The sequence below is a fragment of the Cynoglossus semilaevis genome, chromosome 6 (genome assembly GCF_000523025.1).
Source record: "Cynoglossus semilaevis isolate Cse_v1.0 chromosome 6, Cse_v1.0, whole genome shotgun sequence".
Lineage (NCBI taxonomy): Eukaryota > Metazoa > Chordata > Actinopteri > Pleuronectiformes > Cynoglossidae > Cynoglossus > Cynoglossus semilaevis.
Genome location: NC_024312.1, coordinates 8941040 through 8949698, shown reverse-complemented (window position 1 = coordinate 8949698; position 8659 = coordinate 8941040). Strand labels below are relative to the sequence as shown.

Genomic DNA, 8659 nt, shown 5'->3' with positions numbered 1-8659 from the left:
TCGTAGCAATACTGAATTGAGTCTGGAATAAATTATCTCAACAACCTCAAACCTGGGGCACAGTAGGAAAGCCGTGCTGTGCTTCTTACCCCCATGATAAAATAAGGCAGAGAGTAGCAGCCTCCGTGTAGATGTGTCTGCAGGACTAATGCTCAGTGGACCCAGGATAAATGAAATCTCACTGGGATATTTGGGAACTCTAATGTATTTGCATTAGTTCAGCTGACGGTTTTATAGCTCCCAGCCAAAGGAAATATTGATAACATTAAGAAAACCCCGAGTCGTGATTAGGTGAGGAGAGTTCAGACGGCGTTCACAGAGATGACGAAGAGTTTGGGGTTAACCTGCCTGTGCCGATGGTCACAGCACAGTGCAGGAAAGTTACTAATTTTCAGTCTAATGAATAAATCACCAGCAAGTGATTCCAGCTACGTTAAAGTGGCACTGTGTCTGTGCACAAACTCTATAACGCATCATCGTCTGTATATCTGGCAGTGTAGAGAAAACGGTATTCTTTCTTATTAAGTTTTGATCCAAACTTTTACTTCAATCCATTTTTTTACAGATCACTGATCATACAATTCACTGTTTAGAACTGAGAATATCTGCATGAATGGCCAGATAATACAGTTAAAGTAAATACTTGTTGACAGTTAAGCATTACTGAACATTTGGTCAAATGTGAAATGCTTCAAATATCATTAAAAGGCTGTGCTACTGGAACAGGATTCTTATAATAAACACAGTCGTTGTACAGTAGTATGTAGTTTTGTGTAGTAGTATGTAGTGTTTGTACAGCTCTGTCATGTTTTATGTATTAGAAGTGTGTCTCTGCTCCCAGGGCTCCAATGTCTAGACAAAGATTTTTACAGAAACTCTTCTTCTCTGAATCCGTTCTGCCTCATCACGGTGAAGTTTCAGCAGCTTCTTCCCGTGGGGCTGTTAGAGGACTTGGACATGAGCTCTGGAACTCCCTGCTAGCTGTTTTCTTTTTTTCTTTCCTCTTGTTGACTCTGTGTCCCTCTGGCCTTTAGTTGACCAGGACCTAATGGAGTGTCTGTGTAGAAGGTATATCCTTGTTCTGTGTACTGGGACAACAGCAAGATTTACAGAAAAGTCATGTGACTTCCTGGATAAACAACTTCACACCGCTCTTTTTCCTTCACTAACTATTAGGTTAAAATGGACAGCGTTGTCTCCTTAAGAACCAGTTATGGTTGCGGTGGTAATAATATTTTGACCATGCTATTTGCTTACAGTCTCACTGACAGCGTTCAGTGATAATTGTTTGTGTATATATTTGTGCCTGCAATGGCCTAGAAAACTGTCCACTGTGTACCGCGACGATCCAAGCTCTCCTAATGACACTTAAAGGATTAATTATACTGTAGAAAATGAGTCTGTTTTAATGTGGGCAGCATGAGTAGAACGTTGGTTTGTACTGTATTCTATGTTATTATCCTTCGTGGGCCACACAACGTTCTCAGTTCTTCAAAAACACAACACAGTTTTCTGTCTTGGAGGCTACTTTTTGTCCCACTTTGTACTCAATCATCAAAGTAAGCATTATATTTTTACATTCTTTTATTCCCATAATTCCCACATGTGGCCTTAGGCTACATTAGATGGTAATTTATTAGGCATCCTGTTTTTTTATTTTTATTTTTAATGAATATATGAATTTATTAATTTCTTGTGCGTGTTCAAGGCGAAGGCCTGAAAATATATCTGTATTTTGCAGAGACTACGAAAGCCAGAGATTCCAAATGAAATGTTGTCCATAGGAGCGAGAACAACATGTGGAACAGCGAGGACTAGTGGAGGACACGACACCTACTGTACTCCACGGGTAATGTCATTACAGCTGCATCAAACAAAGCATCAAATTCCTCTATCAAATAAAAACTCCACTCCAGGGACCAGGTGCTGGGAAATTGTCAGAGTCACTGAGGTCAGAGGAAGGAGCAATAATGGTTTCTGCTCTCAAAAATCTCATCCACTAATGGCTGACCTCTGTGATACTTCTACCTGTGTTTTCACCTCAACACAAAGAAGTGGTCCACAGACAGACCTTGGTAATATCCAGAAAGCACTTGATATTTTTAGCGAGACAAGCTAACATGGAGGATATTTCACAAACTAATCTCAAGGTTATGAACTTGAACCTTAATTATATTTGTTAAAAGGACAGGAAATAAGTTCAGTAGTGCTGGAACATCAACCAATTTAAATAGATGACCTCATTCTTTTGCAATTTGAATTATTGCACACACACGCACACAGATTTCTTGACGTTTTCTCTTCCGCTTCAAGTGCATAAAAATACATCAAAGCTTATAAACAGTGTATTCTGGCAGCTTTCAGAAGCAGACAGCAGAGAAGAGCAAAAAGGAGGAAAAAAAGTTTTTCTCAAGTCTGTGGAGCATAAATCCACAGTCTTGTTTGTACAGACGCTGTCGTCCTTTTCTGCAGTGCACTGAAGCGCAGGGCAACAAAAATACCTGGCCTGTGTGCAAAAGAGGACTGAGAACACTCCAGCAGACCACTGACAGGAGAGAAGACGGGACTGTGGAGGCGCCGCCTTTCCATGAAACCTGGAACCACTTCTAGATCCTCACAGGTAGAATTCTCTGACTTTACCAACACTGGCCAAGAGTTAAAATCTTTTATTCCCCCCATCAGGGACTGTTATGTTCTATAGAAATTATATACTGAGTTAAAAGTGAAATCCAGATGAGCAGAATGCATTGGTCTTTATGAGATGAACTGAAAAAAAAAAAAAAAAAGCCCACAACGTCTCTCCGTATGTTTTAAGCCAGAGGACACGACGTGTTTGACAGCAGCAAACCTCCAACCCATTATGCAGACAAAAACTGTTAGATAAATACGGATGTTGGGATGAAAGTGTTAACAGATGAACGTGGGTTGACAAACTGAGCGCAGAAACTCATTTACATGTGGCTGAATGCAGAATTCACAAGACAAGAACATGTTGCTTTTCTTTAGAGGAGCACAACAGCAAAGGTGGAGCAGGGAAACCATCTGTTTCCTCTGATCGTTAATTAATAGTGCAAAAAAAAGAGAGTAGGTATTAGTGTGCATTAGAAATGGGTTTATTTGAATGCAAGTTTAAATGTATGTGGACCAACACATTAAATATTAAAATAAAAATAATAATAATAAAAAAATATATTTACATTTATGCTTTTCTGCGTGTGAGAGAGTGTGATTGGCTGCAAGTGTGAGAGTGAGGAGCGTGTGACCAGGTCCAGGTGAATCACTTGAGCTGATGGTTCTGTGCTTTTTCCAGCTGCTGGGGCAGACCTGTTTGAACCACCCTCAGCCACCGACACTTCCTGTTGTTGTTCCTGGTTGTTCCCTGGAGTTCGGTGAGTCTCTCTCATTTTCTTGTTGCCTCCAGTTTCTTCTAGAAACGTGGACGTTACTTTAATAGCATCATCATTTAGAATTATTCAAAACAGCTCGACTGTCATTATTACCCCCTATTGGCCACATTATTCATAGGGTGACACTTTCCCTAACCTTTGCGGGTTCCATTCATTGGTTATTAAAACAAAATTATATGAAAAAAGAGAATAATTCTTTAATTTCCCACTGTTCATCCAAGGGATATGTTTTTTTCACGCACTAGTGACTTTTTACAGCTGTCATTCCCTAAGAGAATAACACATTTGTGATTCTCAACATGAACATTTAAATATAGTATATAATCACATTGCAGTAACACATTGTAACATTGCACTGGAAGGGATGAATGAGTTATTTTGAACAAAAATGTGTTTCCCAAAGGCCACGAAGCTGGGATATCCAGACTGGAAAAGCATTGTAAACAAAACAAGGCTGTAGTCCAACAACCATTATAAAAACCTGGTATCCACTATCTTAAAGTGGATTTCTTCACATATAGAAAACACCTAGCAAAGATCTAGTGTACAAAAAGTGTAGGAAAAGTATCAGTTTGAAATTGAAGAGCAGTCACCAAAAATAACAGAGGTAAAGGCAGCAAAAAACAAACAAACAAACAAACAAAAAAAACAAACATAAATTATTCACAAAACAAACAAACAAACAAAAAAAACAAATGGAGTGGATGGTTATAACAAGGCAAAGGTCTCATTGAGTGACAGGTGCAGGTGTAAATGTCTGGTCCACATATCTGGCATTCATCTTCACCAGCTTAATCTTCGTCAGGGTCAGAGGGATTTCCTGCAAAGGGGGTTGATCATCAGGCAAAGGTGAGGCGTAAGACTGCAGGGCAAAATATAGAGTCTAACAAAAATACACTGGACCTACAACACTCCAGTTGACCTAATAATGTGTGTTTGGACCATGGAAGGGGAACAAAGAACCTGTTAAAGCATTCTTTCTTTGTTATTTATATTATTTCTTAGATGACAAGCTGCGGTACATTGGTTTTCCAGTCAAAACATTTTTTCTAAAACTGAAATATAAGGTGTCGGCTGAAGACTTAAAGACACCACTGTGTTTTATTATCATATTGATTAACTTTCATTATAAATAATAGTTGTGGAAAAGTGGCCAAAACACCCTGTGGTGCACAAAGTAAGGCACCGAGCTGGTCTGAAACACCTGTCTGAGACCCAGGAGGAAAAGTTATTAGTGCCAGGGATCAGCTCGATATGTGCCCCGAGGCAGGAGCAGAAATAACAAGCTGTGTGTGCAAACATTTCTCAGGCTCAGGAGTAAAAAAAATCAGGAGAGCACAAAGAAAATTAACCTTTTAGTCATTGTAATCATCTCAGTGGTAGAACAAAAATGTCCTCTAGTCTGTATTTACAGCAACAGTACAGCTTTTTTCATACTTTGCTCTGTAGTTTATCCTGAAAATAATCTTGAATTTTATACTTAATATAGGGCCAATTAATCAGATGGTAGCTGTGGATGAATCATGATTTATCAAGTTTAATTGTTATTCCTAATAATGACAAAACTTGTTTTTCTGTATTTTGCTAATACAGAAATACAAATAACAAGTAGAGTAAATTTCACACGATAATTAACACAATTAACATGTTCATTGACAGCCCTACATAATATAGGTAGATTTTCCTTTAATATTTGATAAAATAAGCTGCATACTTGTGCTGATTCTATCATGGAATAAATGAATGGCATGTTGGTCGTCAGTGAAGGAAGTCATTCAGGAATGTGAGTCAAGACTTTTTATAGGCTGCTTCTTCTTCTTATCATATATATTTAATATTAAGCCTCCAGAAGTCGTTTGCAAAGTTGCTCTCCTTTGAATATAATCTGATATAATACTTGAAGGTATAATCACAGCACTTTTTCCTTGTGTAAACATGGAGGGTACCAATCTTCAAAATGTATTATGATTTTAATTGTTTTTATTTTTAATTATTAGCTTAGCTTGTTCACTATTTTGAAAGATCATGTTTTCTGTCTCTGTAGTTGTCTATTCTACCTCTGCCTTGTTCCTCTGTTGCTGCTACGTATCAGTTTCTCCGGTGTGTGATCAATAGAGCTAAAATAATCTAATGTAATCTAATCTAATTCTCCAACTGAACATTTGTCTTATAAGTTTGTCTACCTACTGTATTCAGCATTGGTGTGCAAGAAAGTCCATGCCCTCAAAAATGAATAAATATAATAACAGGCCAGAGGGCATTTATAGCACCAGTATTTGAGGTTACACCAAATCTGTCCTGACTCAACAGAAACATTCTGCTCTCAGGTTCTCAGGTTTTTGTTGCTCCTATTTAGATCTGTGTCACACTGGAGCACAGAACAATATAAAGTAGGCAGTTTCCGTCCACTCAGAGCAGTTTGGTTCGCAAACGAACCAAACTTAAAGTTCAGATGATGATGCAGTAGACATGGGGTCCTCAGTTTATGATGTCCTCGACCTACGGTGTGTCGTGTTGTTGTCGCCATCTCCCATAAACGTATTAAGAAAGTCTTGTTACATCATTTTCAATGGTGTTAAAACAAAAACATTGTCAACCGGCACTGTACATGGAAGACAACTTGGTATGTGCTGCATTCACTTCCTTTCATCTGTGTTGTTTTTTTGCCCATCATTATGGCTCTCAAGCATAAGTCAGACTCTACTGATGTTTTTATGTCATAGCTTGTGATGTTGCCACTTATCGTAGCTGAGTGACAAAGGTACTGTACAATATGTGGGTTCCGACTTGTACATGTCGGACAGTTGTAAATCAGTTTTCGTTGCACCGTAGGAACGGAACATTTGAAAATATACTGCTGCACAAGGCTGTAATGACCAATGTTTCATTATCAGGACAGTAACTCTTCTACAGTCTAAACAATCTTTGCTCAGCATACAAGTGTTCTTATGCGTGACATCTTCTCTACAGCAGATAAAGAGCCAACAGCACAGAATTTAAATGCGTCACATCGACTTTTCCTACTTTCCAACCTGAACAGGCAGTGGCAGGCCTCAGGATTATGAATAGAAATTAAGCTAACAGACGTATTTGGGTGCACAGCTGTCAGCCTGTGACGGGACGATACGCCTTCAGAGTAAATGAACAGCAAAACAAACAATGTTAAAAAAGCATAAAGGGAATTCTGCAGTGGACCAGAAGCAGATTTGGAGACAGCTGGTCGGTGTGCAACCAGATTGAAGTGTCTGAAAAGTGTCTGTCCGGTAATCTGAAAGGCAGGAGTGCATGTGTACAGGGGCACAGCAGACTCCTGCAGGAGCGCAGGCTGAATCCTAATGCAGGAGGCTCGACTCCGTCCTCTCTCCTCTCGGAAACATACAAGGACAATACTGCATTAATCATGGATTCCCCCCCCCCCCCCCCTCCCCTCTTTCCTCCCCCCCATCCACACACACACACACACACACACACACACGGATAGCTGTGAGAGCAACCATGCATGTACATGAACGTCATTAGATTTCATAAATCAGTTTAATTGCATTGTACACTAATAACAATGTACACAGTCATAAATCTGTACCTGAACCGTAACAAACAAACAGCACACATACACACACACAGTCTCCAAAAACACATGAGTACATGAAATCATACACACCACCACCCACTAACCCCCACCCATACACACACACACACACACAAACGCACACATTCACACAGGCACAAAACAATGCATCACACTCAGATTTTCTGCTCCACCACACAGTGTTAGATGAGTGGGGAAAAGGCACAGAGGCCTGCAGTCATATCTGTGAATTCCATTTCGCAAAAACCACTTGAAGAAAAATGAAACATATCCTAGTCACAGACTTGGGCAAAAATCTTTTCTCAGATCTCAAGAATTTTCTCTGACATTGTAAGCAGCGCCGAGCACCAGGCTGTATGACTGAGAGGCGCAAATAGAGCAGTGACACGTGGAGGTCTGATTTAATTCATAATTAATACATGTTTTACAGGGAGACTAATGGCCTTGTGCCAGACAAGAGATGGAGCAATTAGTTGTGTTAAACCTAATGTCGTGAAGTGACGTAATAAGCACATTGTGTACAACAGACGAGCAAAAACTCAGAACAGGAACATAATTACCCTGAATTATATTTTGTCCTCTAAAACCTGTACAAAACACTTACTACTAAAAAGGATTGTCCCGAAGCAAAATCAGACTGTAAAATGTTTCCCACCAAACAGACAGGTCACAAAATATATACCAGAGGGTAATAAAATATAATGATCTCCCAGTTTTGATTTACTCACTATATCCTTACTCAGTGTAAAACATGAACCTATTTAGTTGAATCACAATGTTAATATACTTGAAGGAATTGAAGAAAGACACACACAAAGATCTTCAACAGATTTCATTGATTTTTTTTGTTCGCTGCTGCTAAATAGTATTCAATAGTTTAGACTATCACGGTGACATTTGAGGAAATGATCCAGTTTTTTCGCTGCAGTAAATATATAAAGTGCAGCCGCACCTACTGCTAAAGATATCGCTAAAGCAACAAGTCAACTCATACTGGGCAACAAGCTGCACGTACACATACAGAGCCGGCAGTTGTCAGATGAGCAGCAGGATCGATACACCTTCATTGCTTTACCGGGATAAGAGTGAGACTCTATGTTTAGACACTAATGCACCCCTCACTCGGATCAATAGACAGAGCTGCTGATTTGGATAACGGGTGAAGAAGACGCAGCTGTGATGCTTTTACTTTAGGGAACAAGAAAATATGAATCATTTATAGATTTGACTTTAATAGCTATGTTGACAACATCATTTATGAGACTTTCCAAACAAAAAAGTACAAAAGCTTTTAAAGGCCATAAACATTGTGGAAAGACTCCTTAAAGACAGCACTGTGAAGGAATGATAATGGAGGGTGGAAAATGGACCTCAGTAGAAGGATAATGGAAAGAAGATTGAAGGGAGGTAAGAGGCAAGGCGAGATGCAGGCTGCAGAGAAACGTGTTGTGGAAAAGGATGGCAGACTTTGGGAGAAATGAATGGTGGAGTCACAAGATGGAAAAAGGAGTTGGGAAAAACAAATGCATTTCTTTTACAGAGAATATATATTGTATTTTGCACAAATAAAGATGCAGCTTTAATTCTAATGAAACAATATTTAGCGGTTAGCACGTCTGCCTCGGAAGCAGAAAGCGGATCCTGGGTTTGATTCCCAGAGGAA

At 39.3% G+C, this 8659-nt stretch overlaps 1 long non-coding RNA gene across 1 annotated transcript in view; it reads left to right on the top strand.

Moving 5' to 3' along the window:
* Positions 1-4049, top strand: part of LOC103380029 (uncharacterized) — a 13585-nt gene extending 9536 nt beyond the window's left edge. Inside the window, exons 3-5 of the long non-coding RNA XR_521630.3 lie at positions 1742-1849; positions 2473-2620; positions 3311-4049. This is a non-coding gene — a long non-coding RNA (uncharacterized LOC103380029). The remainder of the gene's footprint in view (positions 1-1741; positions 1850-2472; positions 2621-3310) is intronic.
* Positions 4050-8659: the final 4610 nt, after the last annotated feature.